Source organism: Lepeophtheirus salmonis, chromosome 6 (genome assembly GCF_016086655.4).
Source record: "Lepeophtheirus salmonis chromosome 6, UVic_Lsal_1.4, whole genome shotgun sequence".
Taxonomy (NCBI): Eukaryota; Metazoa; Arthropoda; class Copepoda; order Siphonostomatoida; family Caligidae; genus Lepeophtheirus; species Lepeophtheirus salmonis.
In genome coordinates, this window is record NC_052136.2 from 34,168,411 (window position 1) to 34,184,643 (window position 16,233).

Here is a 16,233-nt window from a genome sequence, read left to right on the forward strand (position 1 = left end):
TAAGTATCTAGTATCATCTCTCTCTCATTCCACTGAGACTTTTTAACACTACATAGGAAATCCCGCCGTAGGCCATAGGAAACTTGTGTTATGTCGATTCGAAAAATGATTAACTCGAGTTGAGGCGATGAATTTTTGACTCGACTCAGATACTGAGTCCATTTTAAAATTCCACGCAAAAAACTTTTATTACTAAACCTCATCAGGGGCGTCCGCTGAATTATATTTTGAGGTGGGCTTGGTTTTTGGATTTTTTTTTACAAAAATACATAGCTATGTGCAAAATTATTTATTTTGGGAAAATAAATCAAAAATTAAATTTATTGAAAAAAATTCAAGTATTGCCTTTTTAAAATATAATTTTGTGGAAAAAAAATTATAAAATTAAATTTAAAAAATCTACAGCTATTCACAAAAAATAATTTTTAGAAAAAAAAATTTAATATTAAATTTTTGAAAAAACAATTCAAAAATTCATAGCTTTTCACAAAAAATTAAAAATTAATTTTTTTGGAAAAACATTTCAAATATTAAATTTTTTGCTCTGCTGCATAATTTACCGGAATGGCAAAAAAAATTCTAGTAATAAGCAAAAATTCCTTATTTTTTATTTTTTTTTGGGGGGGGGAGGGGTCTGCAGCACCTCAAGCCCACTACCCACCGACTCCCCTATTAGGGCACTGTCCTCTCTAATTTATATTGAAGTTCTTCAAATCTCTGAGGTGGCAGACTAGACATAGTTATACAACAGTTTTGTAACGAATTGCACTATCTCAGAGGAAAAGTTGTACGGCGATATATCACTAACAGTAAACTTCACACAGCTTCTTGATGTTAACTAACGAATGGTAACTTATTTTCACCCTTTTTTCAGTTTCTTTTTGGAGAAAAGGTTGTGAGATACAATAGAGCTAACGGTGTAGTATGTAGCTAAGTAATTTCTATTCCATACTAGACAGGGACGTTGTTAGCCCCTTTGTTTGGGTGACTCAAGCCCCCCCCCAAAAAAAAAAAAAAACATTTATATTTATCATATATATATATGATAAATTAAAAACAACTATTTACATAAGTATTATGCTGTTGATAAATTTTGGGCCTAAGCTTCCCCCCAAATGATGAAAACTAGCTACACCCCTGTTATTAGGTATACACAGGACTGTACATATCTGTACTTTTAGAGCAAAGTTTGTTTGTCTTTTTGCGGACCCCTATTAAATCTGAGCAGTACAGCCGCTACGATAAAAATGAATGCACCATAATTATATAGGGCATTAAATTAGCGGTCCTCTGGCCACATACAGCATGGAAACATTTTTTCATTTCTCAATTTATTTATGAATTACAATATTTAAAACATCCTTGATACATATATATATATCTTTTTTTCCTTTTCTAATGCATCAACTCAAGTCGACACAGCATTACATGACACACTCTGTGGAGTTAAGTCAATATTCAATTTAATGAATAATCTTTTTCATATTATCATAGACAAATATGTACTCTTATCAATTGAATTACTTATAAGTAACTAAATAATATCCCTTATATTTAATCAAACGCCATTGCACTCAATATTGATTCATAATAACGATTATTATCTCCAAACTCTTTGGTTCCTTTATTTCACTCTTCTCCAGCTGCTCAGTTTTGAGCAGGCTTTGTACATTTCTCACTCATTGAATGCAACAACACGCTTTCTTTAGGATATCCTACACAACTCTCCCCCTCAAAAAACAATATCATCCCTATATCAAATGGATCAAGAGAATGGATATTCTCCAACTCTTCATAATAAATGTCACTTGGTAACGAATTATGTAGTGTACAAGTTGGAATCTTGCACAAGTTTAAATATGTCTAGTGTCTGACCCCCCAAAAAAAAAAAAAAATAGATGTTTAGAAAATATGACTTGGAACAAGTGTGACATTTTTTTCTAGTTGGCAATCTGAATGATATTTTTTATTTTCCAAAGCTCTTATCACTATCATTTAATTTTTAAGGAGATAATACATAGGTATTAAGTGTGTTGTCCTCATGAAAGACAGAGAGTATTGTTGGATCTGTCTTACTTCCAAGTACTGCATTCTTTATCAGTGTATAGTTAAAGGTTTATCTTCTGATACTTCTTATCCGTTGATATGAAGTCATGGGACATGGCTCCAAGTATAACCATACATTATTATACAAATTAACATGTAGAATACTAAAAAAAGTATCTCTAGTGTTATCCAATTTATACAATGGCCTCTAAGATCTTCAGACTACGGTCGACTTTGGTGTTAATCTATCTCAAGATATGATGAATAAAAAGTTTAAAAAAATATATAACTTCATTTAGCTGCAATGTATTAGGAATTAATTGAATATTTTGTACCAGTGATATGTCAAATGGGATCCTGATGATGATCCTTGTATGTCACATCATATTTAGCCTAAACATTTCAAGCCAAAACGTAATTAACGGACAATAAATTATAACAATAACTTATATCAAATAAAATGGCAGAAAGACAATAAACTTCTTTTAGGATTTTAATTTTGACTTAAATTAATGTGACACAATTTCGATAATGACAGATTATTTTAAAATTTCGAATCCACATTTTTATTGTTGACACAGAAGGAGCCAGAAGAAGGCCACGTGACTGAATGTATCTGTAACCATTTGAGGATAGAGACTTGAGTACGAGTTTACTTTGAACCTTAGTAAATATTTTTTCAAGCCCGCTTTTCATAACCTTTAGAAAATATGAATTAGATTTTTAGCTTCTTATTGCTTTCCTCAAAATTCTTTTTATCGCCCCCATTTTGGAGAGATATATATTGTCTGAGTTTTAGGATTAGTGAAAGTTTTTCGGATTTACCGGGTGCAGAGACATTCATGGAAATGTTATCTCCCAAAAAATGTTTTTTAAGCCCTATATGTTTTTGTCAGTAAATATCATAATCATACATGCTGAATGCATTTCAAGTAAAGTAAAACGAATTGGGCTCTTATCTTGAATACGTCGGAGAAAAAGACGACGTTGAGGAGTTACTTTTGGAAGGATTTGGTACATCGAACATAGTGGGAATTACATTAGATATCTTTTTTTTTTTAAAGCAGCATTCATGAGCATGCAGTCCTCAAAATGCTTATTACAAACTCTAAGACTAACGTTGGTTGACTCACTCGACATTCCTCTTATCGGCAGGATGATAATTCTGACTACATCTTATACAGATATCATCGTCAAGAAGAAATCTAAAGACATGCAAATAGTGGGATTTCCAGTTGTTAGAATAATTTATCGCAGCACAATAAGTTCCCCCGACAGTTTTCATTTTGTATTAGAACACTGAAAAGTAAATGAGCGAAGTCTTTTACGTTGAAGTAGAGAAATGTTGTATCAAGCCATTAAAATGTGAAAGCGATATTAAAGTGTCTTTTAAGGGACTTAAAGTGTATTATAACCAACTTACCTAATTAATTTTCGTTGAAATATTTAATCTTTTCAAGATTTTTGACTTATCGGTCTTGTTGATACACACTGAACGTTTGAGGCGCTACTGTCCCGCATTTGCCAATAGTGCTTGTCTGTAGCTAAACCTCTATATGTATATGTTCTGTGGTAAAATACATTTGCAAGGGGAATCTGGAATTTGCTAATAATGTCTAGTATTAACAAAGAAGATTGGCGGGTGGCTATGCTATCGACGACTCGGGCTCACCTAAAAGCTGACGAAGTCATCACGAAAGTTATTTGCATTTGATACCTCACCCGGACTGTGGGCTCTATAATACAGACGACAGGACTCGAGGATTTCATCCACGGACGACTGAGGGTCCTTCAACCGTTTTGAACAATGTTATTGATAGATTTATGAGAGCTGAGTCGAGATCCTCTATTCTTTTCAGTCACGGTGTAGCTTACCTATCAGATCTACCGGTTATTATATGTATATATATTGAAGATGACAAGGGAGGGATAAATAATTATTTCAAGTATTGAATGTTAATTATTATTTTTATTTATGTTATATTTTCTTCTTGAGTGTTTTTAATCGTATTACAAAAATTTTGTCAGCTCTATGATTCAATATTATGTTTAGAAGAATAAATGGCTAGATAATTTGAAAGGGGAGGTGGAGAAAAAAAGTTATAGAATATAATCCCCATGTGTTTAAGGCAGCCTAGATGGACTTGTTTGTCGAGTACAATAGACCCTTGCCCTCATCTGCAGGCATGGAAAGGCTCTTTAGTGTGGGTTCAGACATTTTACAACCTAAGACGTCTTCCCTTATTCCCATAATTGGGATTATTAGTAGTTATGAGGGGAAACATGGACTTGCTTTTGAGAAAGGAAGAAAAGGTGTAAATTGTGTATTTGATCTTTTTATTCATCATTTCTCATTATAATATATATATTTAATATTATATTTTATTCATATTTTGCTTAATATTATTATTAAGTAATTATATTTATTAATATAAATTTAACATTTTAATTATTAGAAGATAATGCAAGAAATCTGATTGTATTGTTTATTATTATACTTGTTATTTGAGGTATTTTTCAATATTTATTAGTAGAATATCTTTGATTTGTAATAAATAATTTAGGGAGGAACGGATATATGGATACGGAACCATAATCTGAAAAAATGAACAGAGGTACGGATCCACTTAGTCTAATGGTAAGGAGGTGCAGATACGGAACCAAAAAATTTGGTATGCTGCCCGGTTCTGTTTATTAGTGACCAGGATTAGGACAAAACCTACAGATCGATTTTTTTATACTTACCCAGAAGAGTATATATGGTTACTGTAGTAGAAAACGTAAAAAAATGCAAAATCGACCATCACTTTTGAATAAATTTAGATACAAAACTTGTTTCGCTCAACTAAATGTCTGCCTCAAAAAATACATCTTGCTTTTGTTGAGCGTAAGCATTCTATGTATTTTATCTCTATGCTCGAATCCAACACTAATAAATATGTATATTAAGTACAATCACCTAAAAACTTATGACTGCACTCAACGGCTTGTCAGATAATAAATATCATGTCTGTTTATTATACGTACATATTCTTATCAAAATATATTTAACTGAGCTATTAATCATGAAATGCTATGTATCAAATTGTCATTATAGGCTTAATTTATTCATGTACATATATACATATAGCTTATAGTAAATAAGTTACAGTAAATCAGGTCATATTGATACATACATGAATTTACATACTGCATAGCTAATGAATGTCTATTTGTTTAATCTGTGTTGTTTATTATATAGACTTGAGTATTACATATATAAGAATTTTTGTCAAAATTGAGTGCAAATTTTATTTGTATTCTTCAACGGATGAATTATCGTCATTTTCTATTAAAGATGGATCTTATTAATCCTTTGGAAGGGCCCTAAATTGCACTTAAAGTAGCCAAAAATTGATCGTCACTCAAAAAAAAGGTGAGAAATTGGTATATTTCATGTTTAAAAAGGCCATATCGGGGCCAAAATAAGTTTATTAAATAAAATAAAGGTTCTAAACTATAGCTAAAATTATTGTGTATCTACAGTCATAAATTTTAAGGCAAAGCCCCTATAATTTTCTCAAATAGGTCTGTAAAATATTGGGCCCTATATAATATACATGTATCGTATTTTTAAAAAAAAATCAAAATTTAAAAATCAAATTGGGATTTTCTCTTTTCTTGATTTTTGTCCAAGATTGTTTTGACGCACCACATATTAAAATAAGAACAGTTGAAATTATGTTGTTTTGAGACGATGGCTTATACACAGCACAGTGATGCTAATCCGGAGCAATTTGGGCATGTTAAAGAAATATACCGAAAGTCAACATGGTTATCTTAACCGGTTGAAGAATGTTTTGGGGAAGAGTAGGTAAGCTGTCATGAGGTTTCATTAGATCAGCTACAAGGAGCAGTGACAAAGGAATTATTCCAATGTCGATCCTCGATTCTACTCCAAGTCCAACAAAAAAAACTTACAATTATAACTCCGCAACATATCTTCAGGGTCTTTTATGAACAAATACAAATTTTCATTCTTGTATTGAATATAATTGAATATAGTAGAAAATGAAGTTCACTCCTGAGGAATTAAATAATTACATAGGAAAATAATAAAAGCAGGATTTTCATCACTACTTGTACACAAAATAAAAGCTATTACCAGGTTCTATCCGTTCACTGTTTTTCCGCTCAGGGGTACATTTTTGAAAAAAATACGTTCAAGTACTCATTTTTTTCTGTTTATTCTTTTCATTATTTTTTAAACGAAAAAACGACCACGTTATCCATTCTAATTCAAAATTAGTTGCTGACGAAATTGTTTTGTTACTCGTGATTCGCGAAATGCACACGTACTGATATATTTAGTACGACAAAGTATCTTACATGGGAATCGCTTTTTATAATACCACAGATGTTGTCTCGTTATCATTTTCATGTGTGCGTCCTTTACCTTCTATGAAAATTCATATCAACTAATTAAAACTAATTTTATTTATGTATTCTTATTATTTATCTAAACCCCCAAAGATATATCCATTTTAATGCTGGGGGTGGCTAAACATCCCAGGGAAGCCATTTTGTTAGGATTTGTAGGGAAGTAACGAAGGGTTATTTGAAGGAGTAATATTTTACATTATCACCAAGCTTGGACACATTCATTCCTTCATTATGAACAAAAGGACGACCAGGTCATTAAATTTGTCCAAATTTAGTTGGCTACGAAAAATAAATTCCGCGTGAGAGGTCAATTTTGAGCTACTACAGATGACGTCACTAAATAATTTATCTTCATGCCGTAGTTTTAGAGTGAGTAATTCATGATACCTTTTGGTCCTTGAGTAAAAAATGTCATTAGTACGGCCTTACCTTGATAACACAAAAATACCCAATTTATTTTGTAACCAGCTGTTGATTAATGACTTAAACGAAGTAGTTAACCTACACATATGCTCCGTTTTCAAAAGGACAGATATACAATTTTTTATTGATCCCTCGTCACATATACCCATATATTGGCAATTTTATTATTCCTATGAAGATATTTTGACCATCATATAGAAACGCAAATGTATAGCTACGCTTTTAATAGAATACTTAATTCATTTTAAAAAATTGTGGATAAATAATATTATGATAATGATCGTCTTGGAGTATTTAAGAGAGAAATAGCAGTTGATGTAATTGACTAATTCGGCTCATTACCCACTGATTTAGGGAATTATTTCTGTTTAAAAATAAAAAAAGGTTGCGTGATATAAAAAAGTAACGACATGAGCAAACAAAAAAGTACCCCTTCCTTGTACAAATATATATCACGTGGTCTTGATTTCGCTAGTTAGTTTTAAAGATTTATTGTGGACCATTCATTCTTTGAAGAAAAAGTCGTCGGTCTATATATGTTTTAAATGTTTGAGAACATAAAAAAGTTTTATGGCTCTAAAACACACATGAATGCAAACCTCTTTAAACTATATATTAAAAATTATGTTCTGAATTTATAATTATTTCACTTACTATATACATACAATATGTAGACACATAAGTCTAAAATGCTTCAAAAATGTTTATCTACCATCTTGTCTTAACAATTTATGAGTATAATAAAGAATGTGGACTAAATATGTTCCTACAACTACATATAACGTGTGTTTCTGTAAGTTTATACGTAGATCACATGATACAATAAAATTATAAATATGTATGTTTTCTCCATATTGGATTACACGCCATGAAAAACGGAGAACACGCAAAAAGTGAGTTTGGCAGTTAAACACACACTGAACAATGAGCCTACTACAAAGTATCTGTTTTACGTTTTTCATGGGCTGTGATCCTAAGAGCTAATCAGGCTTGGATATTGAGCCCGAAATGAGAGACGTTCATTTTTGAACGTCTGAACGGAAAAATATTTAGCCATTCATTCCTTCCCTCCTTTTTCTATTGTTCACAAAAGACATTTTCTACTTAAAGACCTAAAAGTATCATGAGTCGTTCATGGAAACTTTTCCGAAAGGACACTTTGCCTAATAAATATATAATTGTGGCGATAACATAAAAGCAAGCTGGCATACTTTTTCTCAATATTGCGACAGTGTGATAAATGTATCCGTTGATATGAGTACTATAATTTATATTAATTCAAAAAAGTAATAAAGTCTTTAGGAGCCGCGGTTTTTAAGGTTAACTGAACCAGATAAAAATCTGTTATTTGGTAAAACTGATCATCAAAAATACAAAGACGTCGTGACGTGATTTTTTTTTTTTAAAGAACTGTGTATAAGTATTCGTGTTGCGGGAATAACGAAAGAAACAAAGGGATTAGCTGCTCAAGAACAAGGCTTGCCAACTGAAATGGATTATATTGATAATAGCAAAAATCGATTTAAGGTTCAAATACCGCAGAATCAAATTGACTAAATTAGTTTATAATATGTTCATGTAAACATTTAAACAAATGTTATTCATATTAATAACTTGTTGGACAGTTTTTCAGTGGTTTAATATTGTATTTGACTCTTTAAAAAATCCTCTTCGGTTTTTCATTGAAGTAAAAAAACTTCAATTGCGTTTTTATCTGTTTCATCCAAAAAATTCCAACCTTCTTTTATGTTATCGCCACACAATGTTCATGATCCATGCTGCAATTATTCAATTTACTTCAATTTTAATGGATAAAATGTTTAATTATTTTTTACGTTTTGAATTATTGAGTTTTCAATAATCAATAATAATTGATTCATTTACTAACAGTTGGCTCCAGCCACTATTATAAGCCTTGTAACAAAAATTACGATAACCACACAATAAATAAATTAGAATGAGAAAAAAATGTTTAAATAAGAGAAGCAGTTAATCAATTAATGATTTAGGTTCCATCATTTGGATTGAATGTGTTGGAGCTCTTTTGTATCTCATCAAGTATCAACCGATACTCCTGTATCCTGAGGTCGTCTCTGACTCTATCATAATCAAAATGTGTAAAAATCATTGGAGTAGTCTAGTAGATAATTACACAATATTGCAGCATGAATCATTATCACATAATTTTATTATTTTTTTGGGCAAAGTGTTCTAAAAATTACTCTTTAACTATGTGACGTCTTCTCTGGTACCTCAAAATTGATGTCTCCCGAGGAAATTTAGTTTTTAGTAGACAACTAAATTGGGACAAAAAATGATGACGTACTCGTCGTTTCGTGTAAAAAAATTAACAAACGAACAGAAAGTGTAAAAGTAAAATTTTATTCCTCAAGCTAATAGGCACGTTTCGTTCCTTTTTTTTTTTCTTTTTTTTTAAGATTTAGTCTACAGTAAAGATAAACTAAGGCAATGTTTCCCAACTGGGACTCTGCGAATAACAAGAGTCCTTCAGAGCTCTGCAAAGTTATCAAGGTAACTTAGAAACGTCTTAAAAATTTCCAAGAACCGGCATTTCTAAAAAAAAAAGGAAAAGATCATAAAAAAGTTTTAAATGAAAAATATCCTAGACCAAAATATTTGATCCAAAATTAGATGTTCAAAGCGATAGAACCGCAAAAACTTGAACCAGATACAAACCCGTAAAAATATTTAGAAATATCGAATATTAAATCAATTTAATTAGTTGTAAAACACAGACTTATATTTTATACTAATTTACATCCGCTTATATTAGAGACCGCCACCAACTATTTAGGGTAAAAAGAACCGATTACAAATATAATTCAAGTTAATACTCGATGGGATATCATTTTTTTCTAAATAGATCTCAGAAGCAATGATAAAAAGTAAGATATCGATTATCAGTGATAAGTGATTACTCACCTTAAAAGATGAAAAGAAGACAAAAGTTCATGGACTCTACTACGAATACGAATTAAAACGAGAATAAAACGAGTCTGATCATGTTTTAGGAAAAGAGTGGATGCAGTTATATGGAGGGCGGATCAAATCTTTACTCTTAATTGTTTGAACTAGAGAAAATTAAGGAGATTAGTTTTTTCTTCTTTTTAAAGTATAATTCCAAAGATTTTAAGATACAAATTTGATTAATCTTGATTGGGACATGTAAATAAATACTCATGGTTATTATTGAGCTTTAACTGACTGATAAAAGTGATGGATGCCTTAATGACAAATTTACTTTATATATAATTGGCTGATCGTTGGTATGATAATATATCATTATATATGGAAATAAAAAATGGTTATACTCTACCACAACCCAATTGAAGAATCTTTTTATAATAGAGATGTTGTGAATCAGGACCGGTGCTACGGCGTGGTGAGTATGATGGAGGTCCCTCTTCATGGAGTATAAGAGTCACAAAAAAATGGGATTATTAGGTCGTGATTTTAAACTAAACGTCATCAAACATCTAAATATTGAAACAGTCTAGGAAAAGAGAACAAAACAAGTCTAACCTTTTTCACAAAAGGTCATTAAAATGAATCAAATTATTTAATAAAAAAATAGTTGTTTTTAACAGCTTACAAAAAAGTCAACAAATTTCTGAACTATCCTATACTCGAAATAAGTATCCTTCGGAGACCTCTGTAAGGTTCATATTAATTGTCCTTAACGACATTTCTGTCTTATTTAATTGGTCAAAAAGCCTCGAAAAGTACTCCAAGGACTTGTGTTGAATTACATCATCAGTCATTTTAATTACCAACTACCTAATGGTGCTACTATTTAATTTTGATCTATTCAAATTACACATTTAGTATGTATTTAAGAGTAATATAACTGTGGGTATTTGAACTTTATAATATACAATAAAATATTTATTAGTCATTTTCATTAGTCAAAAATTAGATCATAGATGTTACCTTCATCACAAATACTCTAAATTCTTCATTTAAAAAAATCATGTCAACTTTAGATCGAAACTGATAGAATTGGTTTATACATATAATCATGTTCCGCAATAAATTGTAGAACAAGGCATGATTATGTGACGTCATCCGCGGTACCTCAATATAGACATATCAGCTAAGTTTGAACAAAATTTGATGTCGTTTTGTTTAAAAAAGAAAATAACCGATGAGCGTTAAAAATGAATAAATAAACTCGAATAAATTAACGAACGAGCTTCTGTACGGATTTTTTTTTAATAGAAATTAACGGATGAACGTAAAAATAGTGAAAAGGGTCAGGCCTGGTTATTAGCCAGTTTCGATAATAGGACATTTTAGTATGTAATCTTATTATACAATTTCCTCTTAGTTGGTAGAAATGCTAATAAATAAATGAACAATCGTAATTATATGTTTGATTCTCTAATGAATTTATGACTGTTATGAGCATGGAGTATTGTATGGGCCGGCCAGTGCCACGGGGGGAGGGAGCATGGCAAAAATGAATTATTGACTTGAAGAAAAAAAAAATCTTATTTGAGTCAAAGAAAAGAAGACAAAATGTGAAATATAATATTACTTTTAAAAAAGCTTCCATTGAAAAAGAAAGAAATATATCCTTGAAAAAACCGTCATTGAATGAAATATTTAGACAATTTATTAAAAGGGTCAAAAGTTTTTTTTTTTTTTAAATAAATGGGTTTAACAAATAAATTAAAACATTACTTTTCTAAAAAAAACAGTCATATTAACAAATATATTTTATTAAAAGGACCCATTTTTTACTAAAGTCATTTCACATTAGAGTCGGAAAATGGGATGTGAGCGGGAAAATTTGAAAAAAAAAAAATATTCAACACCCAAAAAAAAAAAAAAAAAAAAAAATCCTAAGATCGCCCCTGATTGTGAGAATAGTAAAGGCTAAAAAAATGGGAGGAAGTCTCGAATATTTTACATCCTGCGATAAGTATCAATATTTTTTTGTTATTTATGCGTTCTACAAACGAAAGTTCGGATCCATTGATTTACAGCTTCTCATGTACTACTCTACATAGTACTAAGAAATATTAAAAAGTGTGAAATTCGACAGAAACTCCTACTTGGTATTTAGCAGTGTACTGTAAAACGCTACAAAAGTACATTTTTACATTGTATCTCAAATCTTTTGTTATAGTTGTAATCATGATAGCATCTATCATACAGGGGGGAAATGACCTATTAATTGCTTTAGCCACCTGCTTATCAGTATGTATGTAGTTACAATATTTGGCTATGGTGGATTACATTTATTTAATAATCCTTATTGATTGGCTCATGGAAAGCGGGGGACTTGTTTTGTAATTAGAATAACACATTTTTGAGCAAGTATAACGTTACATAGACATGTAGGGCATTTTATTTTGTATGAGGAACATTATGTTTGGACCTTGTCAACTAACTAACGTATTTTGAGGGGATCTCAAGTCACATGAAATGTGACATTATGGAAATCAATATTCTCTTGTTAGTATTCTTATAAATAAAGCTTCAAACAAAATAGATCCATTATTAAAAATAGACGCACAAACAAGAATCTATTTACTTTTATAGTTTCACACAACCTTTTCTCAAAAAAAAAAAAGCAAGGCCCAAAATCAGTTGGTAGTGAGCCAATTATTTTCTTCACAACCGTCGGAATGATTATTTATCTATTAGTACATAACCGTACACAGCTTAAGTAGAGCTTATATGATTTCTACCATTCGACGTTCAGTACGCTGATAATTAGTGTTTTGTCGGTTTTTATTTATTCGGTCCAGTCCAATCTTAGAACTGGTCCTATTGGTCCTCAGAATTTTTACCACAAATGTTGATGGTTTATTAAGGCAAGTAAGATATATGAGTTATGTATTAAGATATTTACAAAAAATATATTTATGTTTAAATTACAATGTGACCATAATGCTAACTTAATTTATTTTTACTTTATTATAAAACTTATTCTATTATATAACAGAAATATTACACAATAGAAAAACACCCTCAATGACGTCATGAGGTATCAATTTATCTTCTTTAAGGGACTAAAAGTAGGACTGGACTATACCCACAGTCCTCAGTCCCAAAGAAAAGCCGATATAACACTACTTTATAACAGGTTATTACTCATTACCTTTATTGTATCTTGCAAATTGTATTAAAAAAAGAAACAAAAAAAGTCATTGTGTGCCTCCGCGTCAGTCACACGCTCAATCAGATTGTTGAGTTTACAGAGCTCCCAAAATCAAAAGTTTACGATATTACAAAGGCTTTCAAGGAGTCTGATGGGTTGGGAACACCTCCAAGGAAGACTCATGATCGTTCTGAGAGCAAAAAAAAACCCACTCCATACTTCCTGAAAGCCCTGCAGGACATAAAATGTGGCCTTCTTGCTCGATGGATCTGAACCTCTTGGACTACTATGTGTGTGGCGTCTTGGAGAGATAATCCAGTTAACGTGTACATAATCCTGTTGACTCCTTGTGGGTTTTTAGTACTTATAAGGTCCCTTTCCGGAGTAAAGCAATCAGGAACACACCATCTTAATTTAATAGGGGAGAAAAGTTGAAATTTTGTTGACTAGCGTAATTGCTAATTGCCCAACATTTCCGTTGGGCGATTGGCTGAGTTCGACAATGATAACGACAAGTGAAAACGCTTGATAAGAAGTTAGTATACAAACATTACAATTCAACTTTCAAGTCATTACCTTTTTGAGCATTAATATCAAATCAACTTCATGACTTGATTGCATTATAACTTATTTATTTTGAGGAACTATGTAATCTTCAATGATAATTATTTTCAATTGTTTGGTATTTCCTTGATATACTTATTTAATGCCTGGCTCTAACACATTTTGTTACTTTTAAATGTAGCACTAAGTAACAAATATACTTCAAATCTGACGTTTAAAAAAAAGTCCATTTTTGGAAAACTTCATTTGACAAATATGACGGGTCATCACGACAAGCAAGGAACAGTTTAACATACGGCACGACTTTTCTGTAGATGCACGGAGCTAGTATCGTAGTAAAACTGAATAGGATTTTAAATAATAATTATTATGACTGACTTTCTATATTGAATGCGAATATCTGTGTGTGTGTATGTGGGGTGGGGGGTCTGGGAATCACAAATAAACCAATCAATAGATTTTTGTTAAAATATTCCATGCAGGTTTGTAAGACTCTAAAGATAGTTTTGGTAACAATTTTTTGGCCTTCAAGGCCATAAAATAGCATTATTCTAAAAACAAACTTTTTGAATAATAAATGTCTACTTCATATAATACTAAAAATAGAAGGTGTAAAATTATAAGAAACTATTCTTAGAATCTCACACTTTTTATTTCTGAACTATTTATTGGTTGGTATGTATCCTTACACACTCTTTTTATAAGGAGATTATAAGGTTTAGAGAAGAAAAAAACGAAGAAAGTATGAGACTAAGTATTTTGGAAGTTAGAAGCTTGAACATTTTTCTATACATCAGTGAAAAAAATATAAAAATTGATATACATAATCAGTTTTTATGAGATGAAACAGTTTGTATTCGCTATTAAATAGAAGATGCAATGAACTGCAGATTTATGTGGCAGTTTGGTGCAAAAAAACTCACCTCTTCAAGTTGACAGAGAAAAGTTTTAAAAACACTTAAGAAAGCTTTATACTTTTCTATTCATTGATGAAAAAATTACAAAAGTTGATGGACGAAATCAGTTTTTATGAGATGCAGAAGTTTATAGCCACTAATAAATAATAGGACTATTATTTTATCTTCAACTTGGATTCGACGTTTCGGACCAAGTATGACCTTCATAATTAATAGATACATATTTTTTTAAATCTAAGGAAGCTAGAACATTTTTCGATTAGGTAGTGAAAAAAATATATAAATTGATAAACGGAATCAGTTTTTATAAGATGAAGAAGTTAGTAGGCGCTAATAAGTTATGAGATGAGTGTCATGTTTGTGTTATGCTCTTTCATTTTCGGTCACTGAACCTCGTACAATTCACATATAAGAACGTGTAGGTTTCGTGATTCAAACTACGACAGTCCTAAATGTAGAAGTTAATTTTGAGTATTCGAGTGAGATAATAATAGCAAACTCCGTGCGTCAAATTTAATACGCCAGTCTTAATAACCCCGTTCTTAGTACGTGCGATTAAAAGAGAAAACGAATTTAATTTTAGCCCACAAATCTCCGGATTTCTCAGTGAATAGCAAATGGATTTTAATACTTGAGGTATTTATGGGAAGAAACACTCCATAAACAACATAAGAGTCCTTTTCAAATTCGTATTTTGACTTTTTTTAGACTTTGTAACATAGTGAACATTATTGAGTATTATCACTCATCCCAGAAATTTGAATACAACTCATAAAGTTGATTGAAATATGGCTACGAAATATTGGGTTTTAAGTATGTATACTTAATGTAAAAAATAAATAGGATATTTTTTCCTCTTGATTTTTATTCCAGATGGTCTTAATATTATCTCAACACAATTATATATTTTGATCCTATAAATGAAATTTTTCCATGTTTTAATATGCCTTAAAATCCCACTTCAAACTTGAACAAGTCTTTCATCTACAAACATTAAACTGAAATGGTAACAGTGGAGTATAAAGTTATATTTTTTTATGAGATATGCCTTTAAAGGTACACATAGATCAAGGCTACTCAGCTGGTATGTACCTATAATACTGTAATAGATGTTTTTTTGTTGTTGTAAGAACACAAAGAGAAGGCAAGAGGAAGACATATTACACCTGAATTAAGATCCTTGTTAATATCAGTTGCCTTTTTTATGATTTTGAGGAGAGAAATTGAATCACTGCTCTAAGGAGGAGAACCTTCTACATAGAATTAGTGCAGGGAAAGTATTATAATTATATTTATGGATTTTATTATGAATCTTTAAATCAATTTACACCAAGGATAGTCGAGAATTCTTCTTTTTAGAGGGAGAGGTTATCAGACACTCGACTGATTAAATAATGAACAAAAAAGAAGAAAGAGCACAAGTTCAACCGTTTTTCCTTTTCTTTCCTGGTGACTTTTTGTCATATATTCATCCATGCATACATTCAGACAGACACACTTTTGCTTTATTAATAAAGAAGTAGATATAAGATTATAAATTAGACATTCCTACTTTTCTCTAATTTTGTTCGAGATAGTTTTTGTGTTAACTAACATGAAAATATTAAGAATATTCTTAGCGTTCTTGGAAGTAATATCAGTTATATATACATAAACTGTTTTCTCATCCTCAAAAACAATGAAATCAGGATCCTATTATTTATTATTGTAAAATATCATCTGAGTAACTTT